At 38.4% G+C, this 13814-nt stretch overlaps 1 pseudogene; it reads right to left on the bottom strand.

Moving 5' to 3' along the window:
- Positions 1-5126: 5126 nt before the first annotated feature.
- Positions 5127-13497, bottom strand: LOC127158831 (scavenger receptor cysteine-rich type 1 protein M130-like; annotated as a pseudogene).
- Positions 13498-13814: the final 317 nt, after the last annotated feature.

Here is a 13814-nt window from a genome sequence, read left to right as displayed (position 1 = left end):
ATAATATATTTATGGTGTGTTTCTTGTATATTTTGAAGACACCCTTAATTAATTTGTAATATACTTGTAATACAAACAAAGTACACTTTAATATCACTAATCAAGCATGCAATTAGCTTACAGCATATACTTACTTAAAGTATACTAAGTATACTTGAAGTTGTTCCAATTTAGCACATAAAAGTACACTAAATACACTTACAGTTATGCTTTACTACAATTTAATTACAACTAAAATATACTTAGCACAAAATTAGTTGTTCCAAAATAGCACACTTCAAGTTAACTAATCAGTAACACACTTGAAGTATACTGACAATTAGTCTGGCTGCAAGTATACTTAGCATATTTTTTTTTCACTAGGGAAGTTTATATGTATATGCGAGTATGTACAAATGTGTCTGCATGCAGCGAGTTTATATGTATATGTGCGTGTTGTTGTAGGTGTATATGCATGGATCAAGTTTATACGTATAAGCGAGTGTCTATTAGCGTATGCATGCGTTAAGTTTATATGTATATACAAGTTATTCACAAGTGTATATGTATTCATTACTAATAAAAGATGTATTGGTATGGAATTCATATTAGTGTGCATGTGTATTTTATATATATATTTTGAACATCCAACAGTATGTATATGCAAGTAATTTCTAGGTGTATATGCACGTGTTTATGTATGTATTGATAAGCGAAGTTTGATTTAAATCCTACGTGGCGCCTCGTATGAGGGAGCTACTTACTGATGAACTTTCATTTCTAGACAATGTTCATTTATTTTTTTCACAGCTACATTGCAGCTACAAATCAAATGTATTTCATGCAGAGCTCATTTTACTTTTTGTCTTCTGCTATAATATATTTTAATACACAGAGTGACTAATGATTTAAATACACTGTACCAGTGAGAGTGATATTTCTGATATTTTCATTCAGTTTTATAATAACGCTCTTTAAAGAAAGGTTACCAGACGTTCCCGTTCTCCGGGGACTATGTGGTTTTTTGATGTTCTGTCCCCAAATGAAACGGTCCCTATTTTTTTTAGCACATTTAAAACAGCTGCAAATACACTCCAAAAATCTTGACCAACGTAACCTGCTGCCCAGTTCTAGATTTGCCATTTTGGGGCCCTAAGCAACGTCAAGACCCCAGACCCCCTCGCTACAAATCACGTTCCAGGGGTCTCACACACTTCTGTGTTTTGAGTGGTGGTTAAAACCGCTATTGATGCTGATTACCGGGAAAATCATGTAATGATTATTTTCACCAACAGAGGGAGCTGTGAGCTACATTTATTAAATGGTCACATGCCGCTAAAGCTGGCCTATCAATTTATGGCCTGTCCTGAATGACACACTTCATGTGCACTTGCGGTCTTGCTGACTTGCATGCCTAAATGCATTAAGACATGAGTGGTTTATTAGATACAGTATTAGTTTCAGTTACCAGAGTAGTGTTGGGTTCGAGTCTACCTAAGTCGAGTCAGAGTCGAGTCCGAGTCTTTTACCAATCGAGTCCGAGACGAGTCCGAGTCCAAAATGGGCCGAGTCGGACTCAAGTCCGAGTCCCAAAGGGCCGAGTCCGAGTCGAGTCCGTCGGAGTCCAAGGAAACACTACTGTCAGTATCTTAACATTGTTTTAACCCAGGGGTGCCCAAACTCGGTCCTGGAGGGAGGTGTCCTACAGATTTTAGCTCCAGCCCCAATTAAACACACCTGAACCAGCTAATCAAGCTCTTACTAGGCATACTAGAAACCCCCTGGCAGGTGTGTTGAGGCAAGTTGGAGCTAAACCAAGGACCAGGACTGAGTTTGGGCACCCCTGATTTTAACCTTTACAACTAGAAAAATGCAATGTCAGTTGAAATGTAAGAAAAGCAAACCTCTAATGGATCTTGCCATTTTGATTTTTGATTTCACAACATCTCATAAGTGTCCATGCTCTGCTTAGCAAACTTAAAGTCATGCAGCTGAAGTTATGGGTGATCTATGTAATGTGACATATTTTAGAGTGAAACAGGTTTTAGAATGTGATAAATTATAGGGCGGGACTTGACTTTATTCATCGATGTAGTAAATGTATAAATTCAAGGGTGGGGGTAAAGGAGTATGCATCTTGGTGAATGGGACCATAAGAGCAGAAAATGCACCTCTTTTATTTCTGATTGTGGCTGTGTGTGTTTTGGGTTGTATATGACTTTTTTTTCTTGAATGAAAATGAGGTTGTGAGGGATAAACCTTGTCTTTACAATGGTATACACTGTGTATAAAGCCCTACCTATACTTTCCATAAGTCACAGCAAACTCACACCTGTTTTATTTTTGAATGCATTTATAGTTACATTAATTACAATAAATTACATTATATAAGGAATAATTGATGATGGGCCATTTAATTATTAGAAAATCATGCACACTCAAGATGGTTTTGGACCCATAAAAACTGTTGCTGCAAAGATGTTAGAAAAATTAGTTTAAATAATAATAATTTCAATACAGAAAAGTAAAACATTCTCGAGCTCAAGGCAAGTAAACACTCCAAGTATTACTTACAAACAAAAGTATTAATACATATATTAATCAAAAATACATATAAAATAATATTTTTTAAAATAGAATCTTTTTTAAAAATAGAATCGTAGGTTTTTTTGTAAGTTTTTTATGTAGGTCTATATAAAGGCTATTACAGAAATAGACTAAAGACATTTCATGAAGTAATAAATGTTAAAATAAAACACTGCAGAATCTTTACTGTATACATTAAAGATAATTCTTATAACAGTTAATAAGTGATTCAGTCAAAAAGAGTGAGTGATTTTCTCTTTTTTGTTTTGTTGTTTGATTATTGTTTGACGTGGTCGGCTGCTGCAGGTTTACGCTGCTGTCGCTTTAAGATCTGACGCACAGATCAAATATTTTGACATCAGTGTACCCCGAACTGTTCAGGTTTACTTAAGACAAAACCGACTTCATTTACATGAATAGTCTCCAATACCAGCATGTGTGTGGCAATAACAGAACCTATTAAAAGCGAAAGAGAACTCTGTATTCGCACACTGACTGAGAGGCGCTTTGAGTGTGTGCGCACTAGTGATGCGCGGATGGCGATTATATCCGCGGGTCGGGTGGGTCGGGTAATAAAAAAAATGCATTCTGATTATTTTCGGTGGGTCGCGGGTGGATGAGATGAATCAATAATGAGGCAAATATTCACTACATTTTCTAAAATATGAACCCGTTCTAAATACTTTTTTCAGGCAAACGATTTCATTTTTGTGTGTGTGTCTGTTTGTGTGTTCACCTGTTCGAGAAGTTGTGACAGAAAAAAAGACATTCCAGATCAATTTTGAAGGGAGTTATGATTGTGTTAATGCTACTGAGTAGGGTAATATCTAGTGGTGTTGTGCAGTACCTGCGGATACCCATTTTTTAATCCGTCGGCTTTGCGTATAAATCCCCTCTGATGCGCATCATTCAGTAGTGTCCTGCATTAGCCAAAATCATGACAGGCCTCCATTTCTAATTCAATCGTATGTGAATATACGCAAATATTCGTTCAAAACACATAGTAAAGACGGTAGGGAATGTGGCGCCGGCTTTGAAATATGTTTGATGATTGCGCCTGATGCGCCCGCGCCAGCACCAGATTTGCCGAGTAGTAAAATTAACAATTATTATTGATTACTAATTTGAATCAGTACATTATAACGAAAACAATACCTTAAAAATGAAAATAATTAGATTTTTATGATCTGAAATTTCTTAAACTGGGTGAACCCCTGTAATCTTTTGTCCAAGGATCCAGTAGACGTTCAAACACCCAATTGATTTCATCGGAGATTGCGGAGTCACATCCAGATGTCAGTCAACGTTATTCTTTTTAGCGCGGATTTGTCTTAAAAGCACGAACGATTAAGCTTATATAAGTGTGCTGCGATGTGCAGATCAGCTGAATCAATCTGCTGTTAAAATGAACCATCTATTCATCATATCATCATCCAAAACTAAGAATTAGAATAATCGTAAACGACGATCGGGTCGGGTGCGGTTATCTAAATCAGAGAAAAATATAGGTGCGGGTGGGTGGCGGGCGGATAATTTATTTGAAGCTGCGGATTCGGGTGACGTTTGAGCTCATCCGCGCATCTCCAGTGCGCACATAAACCCGTCGGCTTTCAAGTAGCCTACTGGACAAGACTTTCGTGATAATGCATCGAGTCAGTGACATTTCCGTCAGCTGTCTCTGGACTCGGACGGACTCGGGATATTTTCCGAGTCCGAAAGGCTTGAGTCCGAGTCAAGTCCGAGTAAAAATTCATCCGAGTCCGTGACAAGTCGAGTCGCCTAAAAATTGTACTCGAGTCCGAGTACGAGTCCGAGTACCCCAGCTCTACCAGTGAGCGTTTACTGTATTGACATATAGATAACAAAATGGCAACTCTATTAAGTAGATACTTACCTGACTACAATCAACCAAAATGAAACCTGCAGCTACATACTGTTGTTTGTCAGCAGTGAAGAAGCTCTCATAAAGTTGTGTGCGGCTTTGAATAACTCTATAACTATTGATTAAATTGCAGTGACATCACAAAACAGGCAACTGCACTTGTTTTATATTGATGGATGACATGAGCTGCACTGGGGTTCAAATGTTCTGTTGTTAAGCATTATTTATTATTGTTATATTATACTGTTATATTATTATACTATTACATGTGGTCTATAGAGAAGAAATACACATTTTAAACATGTTATTTATCGGATGAAAACATACCTGATCATATAAGATAAAAGTTTTTTTTTGTTTGTTTGTTTGTTTGTTTTTTTTTAAGTTTTGAAAGTTGCTTAATGCATCCAAAATAAATGCAAATATTTTTCCAGCATTATCCACTCACAAAGTTGAGGGCTGTTAATCACTGATGGTTATTTGGGCTTATATTTAGGATGTCTTTGACTATCACTGTGGTTGTGCTTTATAAGGCAAGATCATACATTTGATTTCAGGGTCTGTATACTGTCTTAAAAATACACACAAACATTTGTCTGCTTTTTTATTTCTATTAACAAGGCTAAAAAACAATACAACAAAATCTCATAAAGGCATCATAGTTTTAATATAAAAATGTGGAAATATATAAAAACCTGAAATTTGACATATTAATAACAGTATCACATAAACACTGTTTAGATTTGTTGAAATGAGGCAGTGGGTGTGATCACTGAGCCAAATTCTTTGTTTGACTCCTCCTCCACATCATCATAATCTGTTATTTAAAAAAAAAAAAATAAATAAATAAATAAAATTTAAATTGTCAAAAGCTGTATTTAGATGAATATTTTAAGCCTAAAAACTTTTATACTTTTATTTTACTATTATATTTATATAAATAAAGATAATGTAATGAGAACAAAAGGGTTATAGTAACTTACCCAACAGGTTTCTCACATCTTCACTGACACTCGTCACATCATCATACTCCTCCTGAACTCCCTCTGATCAAGAATGACATAAAAACATGTCAGATCAGTTTATAAAACAAGTGACTTCGTAAAAAACACACAACAAATGTCTGATACTCATGTTCTATGCATCTCACCTGTTACACCTTGAGAGCTCGGTCTAGTAATGATGACATCATCATAATTCTCTGGTGTGTTCACTACACATGAAAATATGATTCAAAATTAAACATGAGCCAATAAACCCATTAAAACAGTCATTTAAAATATTATCTGTAACAATCTTGATTTTAAAACCATTATTTTTTAATTGGAAAAAAAAATTATAACACCTTTTTTGATATCACAGTTCTGTCCACTCGTCATGACATCATCATAGCTCTCAGGTGTGTCTTCTACAAATTCACACATTCATCACAGACACACACATTCATTACATTCAGAACAAATTTGAAATATTTGTCTTTAATATACTGTAATATTTTATTTTAAAAGTATATTATATGCTGTTGTAGAATAACAGAGTGACACCTGTCTCACGATCTGGTTTCAGTCCATCAGTGATGACATCATCATAGTATCCCGGTGTGATTTCCTTCACCATCTCTTCTGCATCAACACAGAATATGTTTGGATACAAAAACCAAAATATGTTGCTGCTGCAGATCATGAGACTGAGAATTTTATTAAACATTTGGTAATGAATCATGTGATCAGTTAAAAAGGTCACTGACCTTTTAGGCCACTATCATTGGTGACATCATCATAATATGCAGTCTTGAACTCTTCTGCTAAAAAATGAGAACAGACTGTTAATATATAAGTTAACAGCAGCTTTTCAGTAGTAACATGTTTATTTGTTTATTTATTTAGGTGAATTCTTTAAAAAGGATTTGAGTGGAATGTGGAATAAATATACTTCATCTCTCTAACCTGAGAGAAGCTCATCAGCATCTTCATACCCAGAATGCAGTTCTTCAGAGATGAGACTCCCTGTTAAAGGAGAGCAGAACAGACAGAAACATGTTCATCATTACAAACAGACTGAATCCTCATTTCCTTTGGATCATAAAGAAAACAACACAGCACAAATATTAATTATTCACATTTTAAAAGCATTATAGGCAGAAATCCCTTTTTGTTGGGCCTGTTAGTAAACACACAGATCTATCCTCACATGAACCCATTCCTCACTGCCTTCCAGAAACAGACACACACACACACCTGCACCAACACTTAAAAATATATGAACACCTCCTTATGACAATCTAAAAATACTCACAGGAAGAGACACACACACACACACACACACACACACACACACACACACATAAACATGCACCTGCAGCTCTGTGGTTTTCTGTCAGGAATTCTGTGGTTTGAAGCAGGAGGTTTAACTGGACTAATAATAGATGAACATCAACTGTCTGACAGACTCTCTTATTAATGGTATTAAATGAGATTGATGGCTCATGTCTCACCCCTCTGAGTGAAGTGATTGTGTCTGTGCTGAATCTCCTCATAAACGGCCTCAGTCGTCATCCTGTGTCTCCTCTTAGAGAGAGCTGTGAGTGTAGACAGACAAACCTGCTGTCAGTTCACAACACATGACTGATCACACACTGAATAAGACACAATATGACAGTCTCTGGATCTCTCCTACCTCTCCTCATCACTCTGTTCTGCTGAATCAGTATAAGCAGTGGCACTAAGAGCAGTAAGAGCACAACTACCAGTACAATCACAAGCACTGGGGGGAATGGAGGAGTTTGTGGAGGAGTGACTGATGTTGAGCGCACTGAGGAGAAACTGAGGAGAAGCTGATGTTGTTGTGGCAGGAGTAGTGGACACTGACAAATCTGTCAAAACAGACACAAACACATAAACAATCATGCAAATGACTGATTTAAACACAAATATTATTAACACCGAAATGATCCAGAAATTTTGCCAGACCTGCACAGTTGAGTGTAACAAGCTTCTTGGGTGAGCAGTCAGTGTGGTTATTCAGGGAGAGAGGACAGTCCCACAGGTGAATCTCATTCCCTCTGCATTCGACTTTGTTCATCCACACAACACCTTCACCAGCACCAAAGGTTGAATTCCCATCAGCCCTCAGTGCTGCTCCACAACCCAGCTGCCTGCAGACCACCTGAGCATCGCTGATGTCCCACTGATCATCACAGACTGAGCCCCACACAGCGTTATGATACACCTCCAGCCTCCCAGAGCACCGGCCCTCCCCTCCACTCAGTCTGAGAGGAACATGATCTAAAACACACACACAACCAGCACTGACCAGCATAAACCAAATTTGTGATGGCTTTTTAAATGTAGCATTTGTTTTTTTTGAAGCACACATTATAATTTATTGGGAAAATAAAGCTTACAAACTTAAACATTTTAATCCAAAACTTACTTGAACAATGTCTCTGTTGAGAAAATGGTGAGGTTGAACATGTAAGATGACTCCAAGGAGACTCTTGTTCTGTCTCCTCTGAGATTAAAAATAAATGAAATTAAACAAAACATTATTTGTGAAAAAAGCCATTAATTAAATAAAAATTTTAATATTTAAAAAAAAATCAAACCACTCTTCAAATCAGTTAAATATCATCCTACCTGAGCAGGTGATTTTGGCCACTTCATTATCACAGTCATTTTGTCCCCAGGGTGAAGATGGACACTGCCATAAAGTGGAATCATGTCGTCGACAATTAAGTTTATCAAGCCAATTATGAGACTTAAGTCCTCTTCTGAAAATCTGACAAAACACCAGATCTTCCACAGTTCAGCTCTTGACAGATCAGACTTGCTGTGTCTTTGTCCATCTGGTTTCCAGCACACATTTCCCCAGGATCCATTGTAGAAAACCTCCACATTCCCTTCACAGCCCTCAGTTAACCTGATCTCTTTAAAATCTAGATGGAAAAGCATAAGAATCAACCTCAACTCTCACAGAATTACAGTTAAAAATTTGGGCATTAAGAATTTAATGCATGTGTGCACTTGGATGGGTTAAATGCAAAGCACTATATTAATGCACTCATTTAATTGATGCACACAGACAGACATGCGCGCCAAACTTGTTGTCAAGGCTGCCCTGTGAACTTTTATTAGTAAAATAGCCTCAGACATTTTACATTATATTCCTCAGAGAAGGATTAACAGCTGATCTCTTAAAAAAAAAAAACACAATGATGCTGTAGAAAATTTAAAGTGGTTTTTGATTATTATATGGTTGAATGGATCATCAAGGTCCACACTGGTCAAGCAAAATACAAAGGAATACAGCATTATTTAACATATTATGCATGTGAATTAGTCATAGTTTCTGTTTTTTCATTTTGTAAAAATTCTGTACCCCGGTGAGGATCCTTTTTAGTCTGTAACTGTAACATCATTGCAAAAATCACAGCCCTCTGTTAATTCTGATTTCTCTTTGAAAACAAAAGTAAGACAGTCAATGAAAATTGAAAAATACAATTAATTATAAATTTATACCACAATTATAAACTCTGTATAAAAACAGCTTCTCAGTTCCTGGCCCTACTGAAAATGTACCAAGATTACAGTTACATTATATTACATCTGTAATATATTTTAATTTGAAATGTTTATAAAAAAAAACGGTTTTCAATTTATGTTTTACTGTTTACCTGAGCACACGACTCCTACATCCTCCTTGTGTTGACAGTCATGTTTTCCCCAGCCTGGAGAAGAGCAGCTCCACAGGGACGTCTCATTCCCCTCACACTCCACCTCATCCAGCCATATGGGTCCAGAACCAGGACCAAACCAGGCTGGTACCTGCTGGTTACTGAGGGCCACTCCACACTGCAGCTGTCTGCACACCACATGGGCATCTTTAATATCCCAGGAGTCATCACACACTGTCCCCCATGAGCCGCTGTGAAAAACCTCCAGCCTCCCTGCACAGTCTCCCCCAGAACCCACCAGCCTGATGGACCCACGACCTGATATTCAGAGAAAGAAAAACACATTATTGATCAGTAACAACTGAAGAATCTGCCCAGATGTTGTTGTTCTCACCAAGGCAGGTGATTGACAGCTGTTGTGTGGAGCTGCAGTTGAGAGTTTGTGGAGAGCTGCAGTTCCCCAGATGAGCTTCACTCCCAGAGCACTGGAAGCCCGTCACACACTCATGACTGTGTTCAGGACTGGATGAAGAGGAGCCGTAGAAGTTCAGCACAGAGCCACAGCCCAGCTGTCTGCAGACCACAGAGGATTCAGTGAGACTCCAGGAGTCCAGCAGAACTCTCCTCCAGACCTGATGGATGAAAACTTCCACCTCCCCCTCACACTGTCTCTTTCCAGACAACCGCACCAGACCATCATGAAGAGCCAGAGGGGAATCTGAAGAAAGGAACTGATGCTTTACTAAAATAGTTTGAGAACATGCTTTACATAAATGTTAAATATTACATAATAATACATAAAGTAAGAAAGTACTCACTAGAGCAGATGACTCCAACATCTCGTCTATGAGAACATTCAGCTCGACTCCATGAAGAGATGGAACATTCTGAGAGTTTTGTTTCATTCCCGTCACAATCAAACACATCAGCCCAGATTTCACCACTTCCCTCTCCAAACCAGTCTGATCCCACAACAGACACAGCAATCCCACAATTCAGCTGTCTACAGAGGACACTGGCAGCTCTCATATCCCAGCATGCATCACACACTGTGCCCCATTTACTGAAATACTGACGTTCAACTCGACCAGAACAGAAGTCAGGGCCATTTACCAGTCTGAGATCAGTGTAACCTGAACAAAGAAGGGAGAGTTTTGTTAAATATTATTTAAAAAAAAAAATGGAAGAAATTAAAAAAAAAAAAAACACTTTAAATTGAAAAAAAAAAATAAATAAATTGAAAAATTCATTACCAGAACATAACAGTCCAATAGCATTCTAGGGGGTACAGTTGTGTTTGTGAGATATTGATGTTGGACAGAAAGATATATAAGATTAATTTCCTCTGCACTGAATCTCTTGTGTCCACATCTGAGTGTCTCCTTTGCCAAAAGCAGCTGCTCCCAGCACCTGTACAGGAGCCCCACAGTCCAGCTCTCTACACACAACCTCTGCATCCTGCTGGTCAAAGGCAGCATCACACACTGACATCCACGTCTGATTGTGTGGTACTTATACTGTGCCCAAACAGTGGGATCCCCCAACCAGCCTGACTCCTTAAATTAAGAAGGGATAAATTCTTGTCCTAATATCACTTAAAACTTAACAGCTTATTGTTTAATAATTGTGACTGTTTACATTTCATCAGTTGTAAATAGTTTGTTTCGTGCATAAAGTTCTTTGCATTTATTGCACATAAGTGTGAACGCATTTTTCATTTAAAGGAAAAAAAAAACACTTTTGTGGACAAAATGCAACCAAAATGTGAAGCAAGTCTAGATGAGCTTACCTGAGCAGACGACTCCAGCATCTTCAGTATGTTTAGCATATATCCCCCCTCCCAGAAATCTACAGTTAATCAATGTAGACTCTGATCCAGTACACTGTAAATTTGACATCCAGATTTCTCCTGATCCTTCTCCAAAGTGAGCACTCTTTAGAGCACTTAAAGCCTCTCCACAGCCCAGTTCTCTACACACCACTGCAGCAGTAGTCATATCCCAGTGAACATCATTCACTGTTCCCCACTGACCTCTATGATAAACCTCCACTCTACCAGCACATTGGCTGTGACCACCTACTAATCTCACTGTTTCTGAAGGTAAAATGGCACAAAAAAAAAAAAAAATAGAAAAAGAGGAAAAATAATTAATTAATAAATAAAAAAATGCATAGAAGTCACATACATTACTCACATACAATGCATACATTACTCATAGTTCACATCTCATTCACCTACCAGCGCATACAACACTCACATTGTCGTCAAGAGAACAATTGTGAGAAGGCGACATTGGACAGAGAGCAAACTGATACTCATCTCCTCTGCACTGAATCTCTTGTGTCCACATCTGAGCATCTCCTTTCCCAAAAGCAGCTGCTCCCAGCACCTGTACCGGAGCCCCACAATCCAGCTCTCTACACACAACCTCTGCATCCTGCTGGTCAAAGGCAGCATCACACACTGTGTGCCATGTGTTCCTATGAGACACCTCTAATCTTCCAGAGCAGCGAGAACCTCCAACCAGCCTGAAACCACCTAAAATACAAGTGTCACAGTGATGTCAGGCAAGATAACGAGAGGTGGACCTATTTGCAGCCTTAGTAACTTAAAAAAGAAGGCAATCTACAGGCAGGCAAGGAACTCAACAGCTTTGTAAAAGCAAAGACAACACACAACAAAGATCAGAACCAAACTGAGGGCTTAAAACACAGGCAGATGACAACAAAACTACCACTAAAGACCCGAGGTGGAGCCTGAAGCGAGCAAGAACAACATCTGAGCCGGTAGGAAGGCAGAGCCCAGTAGAGCCAAAGGGATGGAGGGTGGAGGTGCAGCCAGCCTAGAAGCCTGAGGTGTGGGAACTGTATGGAGCTAGCTGAAATGAGGGATCTTGGTGGCTGAATGCAACCAGTGGCGACAAAGGACTTTGGCAGTTGAACACGACCAGCAGGGGAGGAAGAGGTTAGAGGGCGGGGACAAATGTGGGTACTGGCTCTGTATCATCCAGGTCAATAAGCAACTCCACAGCAAAAGACCCCATGATGGACATAGCTCTGGGACAGAAAATGTCTCTTGGTCTGTGGCAGGGTTGGCACTGGCTCTGGGTCTACGGCAGACATCAGCTCCTGGCTCCAAGTCTGTGGCAGGTGTGGATTCAGGCTATGGGTAAGTGGCAGTCCTTCTCCACTTCACCCACGGTGAAAGATGAACCACCCATGGTGACTATCAGCTTTACAAAATCGCTAAACTTCTTTAGAGCACCATAGACTGAAAAAGGGATTTTTTTTGTTTCAAATGTTCATATAGTCTAACGTGAAAAAAAGAAAGTAATGCACTGTCAGGATAATGAGTCTGGTGAGCAAGGTTCTCAAGCAAGCAATCTTTCTGGGTGAGGAGAAGGCAGCAAAGATTTGACTCAATCTGTCACAGTGAGTCAGGAAAGACGAGGTGAAGAGGATCTATTTGCAGTTTTAGTACTTTTATTTACAAAAACCAAAACACAGAAGGCAAGGAATGCAACAGCTTTATAAAAACAAAGACAAAAACTGAACACAGATAGAACCAAACTGAGGATGATGAGACCAAAACTACAAACAGGTGTATAATTTAATCATTAACTCTTCTCTCTTTCATATAGGAGCGTTTGACTGACACTTCTCGCACAGGACTTGCAATGCCCACACATGAATTCAAAGCATAATTTTAGGGAACGGTCACTCAGTCATAAAATACGGTTACAATATTTTCCGGCATCACCGGGGGGCCCTCCCTTAAGCTCAGGTAAGCCAATGCATTAATGCGGCATAGGGGAGAAGTCCAATGCAAGTCATTCCTGATATAATAGCAAATTTAGTACCAATAAAAACAGTAACACTAATAGAACATTAGTTTAAATTTTGTACATTAATTTAATTTGTTTCTAAGATATGATTTTAACATTTAGATGAAGATTTTTGAAATTTACAGTTAACACTATATGAACAATGTACTGTAGATTCTTTCTACAGAGACATACAACTTCTAATTTCACTTTGGATCATTCAGTGGTGCTATATGATGAAATTTTAAGCAGATTCATCCCTATAAATTCAACCTGTATTACATCACTCTTTAGTCTCTATTAATGGTTGAAAATGCATGTTCTTAATATAGCAAATATTGGTACATTTATCTGATAATGAAGGCTAGCCAGAAAATCAACCTACCTGAGCAGATAACACCAACATCTTCACTATGCTTACAGTCATGGTCACCTATTTCTTTTTTTGAGCAGCTGAATATTGAGGACTCTGATCCACTACATATCACATCATCCATCCAGATTGTTCCTGATCCTGGTCCAAAGTAAGCAACACGCATTGTATTTAAAGTACAGCCCAGCTCTCTACACACCACTGCAGTGTTTGTCAATTCCCAATAATCATCACACACGGTTCCCCATTCTCCACTGTAATAAACTTCCACCCTACCAGCACAGGAATTATACCCACCACCCACCAGCCTCACATTACCTGTAGACAAGATATAGAAAGATGTATAGGCTATAAAATGTATGTGGGAGACGATGAACATAAACAGACATTCATTCAGTAAAAGAGAGGAAAGCACAAAATAACGTTCATATAAAATTGACTTTTATATTAATGCAAATATTACACATACAAAAATGTAACTGTAAATTATATTATGAC

The sequence above is a fragment of the Labeo rohita genome, unplaced genomic scaffold, assembly GCF_022985175.1.
Source record: "Labeo rohita strain BAU-BD-2019 unplaced genomic scaffold, IGBB_LRoh.1.0 scaffold_1727, whole genome shotgun sequence".
NCBI classification, from domain to species: Eukaryota; Metazoa; Chordata; class Actinopteri; order Cypriniformes; family Cyprinidae; genus Labeo; species Labeo rohita.
Note: the sequence above shows the minus strand (reverse complement) of the source record. Positions and strands in the feature narration are given on the sequence as shown.